This window comes from Nanorana parkeri, unplaced genomic scaffold (assembly GCF_000935625.1).
Source record: "Nanorana parkeri isolate BGI_ZX_2015 unplaced genomic scaffold, ASM93562v1 scaffold2423, whole genome shotgun sequence".
Taxonomy (NCBI): domain Eukaryota; kingdom Metazoa; phylum Chordata; class Amphibia; order Anura; family Dicroglossidae; genus Nanorana; species Nanorana parkeri.
In genome coordinates, this window is record NW_017308691.1 from 1,405 (window position 1) to 3,268 (window position 1,864).

At 48.4% G+C, this 1,864-nt stretch overlaps 1 pseudogene; it reads left to right on the top strand.

The window, feature by feature from the left end:
• Positions 1–1,699: 1,699 nt before the first annotated feature.
• Positions 1,700–1,864, top strand: part of LOC108801656 — a 148,440-nt pseudogene continuing 148,275 nt past the window's right edge.

Genomic DNA, 1,864 nt, shown 5'->3' on the forward strand with positions numbered 1-1,864 from the left:
ATGGCCGTCACCCTCTGATAATGATGACCCTCTTCTATGGCCGTCACCTTCTGATGATGATGACCCTCTTCTATGGCCGTCACCCTCTGATAATGATGACCCTCTTCTATGGCCGTCACCTTCTGATGATGATGACCCTCTTCTATGGCCGTCACCCTCTGATAATGATGACCCTCTTCTATGGCCGTCACCTTCTGATGATGATGACCCTCTTCTATGGCCGTCACCCTCTGATAATGATGACCCTCTTCTATGGCCGTCACCTTCTGATGATGATGACCCTCTTCTATGGCCGTCACCCTCTGATAATGATGACCCTCTTCTATGGCCGTCACCTTCTGATGATGATGACCCTCTTCTATGGCCGTCACCCTCTGATAATGATGACCCTCTTCTATGGCCGTCACCTTCTGATGATGATGACCCTCTTCTATGGCCGTCACCCTCTGATAATGATGACCCTCTTCTATGGCCGTCACCTTCTGATGATGATGACCCTCTTCTATGGCCGTCACCCTCTGATAATGATGACCCTCTTCTATGGCCGTCACCTTCTGATGATGATGACCCTCTTCTATGGCCGTCACCCTCTGATAATGATGACCCTCTTCTATGGCCGTCACCTTCTGATGATGATGACCCTCTTCTATGGCCGTCACCCTCTGATAATGATGACCCTCTTCTATGGCCGTCACCTTCTGATGATGATGACCCTCTTCTATGGCCGTCACCCTCTGATAATGATGACCCTCTTCTATGGCCGTCACCTTCTGATGATGATGACCCTCTTCTATGGCCGTCACCCTCTGATAATGATGACCCTCTTCTATGGCCGTCACCTTCTGATGATGATGACCCTCTTCTATGGCCGTCACCCTCTGATAATGATGACCCTCTTCTATGGCCGTCACCTTCTGATGATGATGACCCTCTTCTATGGCCGTCACCCTCTGATAATGATGACCCTCTTCTATGGCCGTCACCTTCTGATGATGATGACCCTCTTCTATGGCCGTCACCCTCTGATAATGATGACCCTCTTCTATGGCCGTCACCTTCTGATGATGATGACCCTCTTCTATGGCCGTCACCCTCTGATAATGATGACCCTCTTCTATGGCCGTCACCTTCTGATGATGATGACCCTCTTCTATGGCCGTCACCCTCTGATAATGATGACCCTCTTCTATGGCCGTCACCTTCTGATAATGATGACCCTCTTCTATGGCCGTCACCTTCTGATAATGATGACCATATTCTATGACCATCACCTTCTGATAATGAAGACTCCCTTCTATGGCCGTCCCCTTCTGATAATGATGACCCTCTTCTATGGCTGTCCCCTTCTGATAATGATGACTCCCTTCTATGGCCGTCACCTTCTGATAATGATGACCATATTCTATGACCATCACCTTCTGATAATGAAGACTCCCTTCTATGGCCGTCCCCTTCTGATAATGATGACCCTCTTCTATGGCCTTCACCTTCTGATAATGATGACCCTCTTCTATGGCCTTCACCTTCTGATAATGATGACCCTCTTCTATGACCATCACCTTCTGATAATGATGACCCTCTTCTATGGCCGTCACCCTCTGATGATGATGACCCTCTTCTGATAATGATGACCCTCTTCTATGACCGTCACCTTCTGATAATGATGACCCTCTTCTATGGCCGTCACCTTCTGATGATGATGACCCTCTTCTATGATCGTCACCTTCTGATAATGATGACCCTCTTCTATGACCGTCACCCTCTGATAATGATGACCCTCTTCTATGGCCGTCACCTTCTGATAATGATGACCCTCTTCTATGACCGTCACCCTCTGATAATGATGACCCTCTTCTATGGCCGT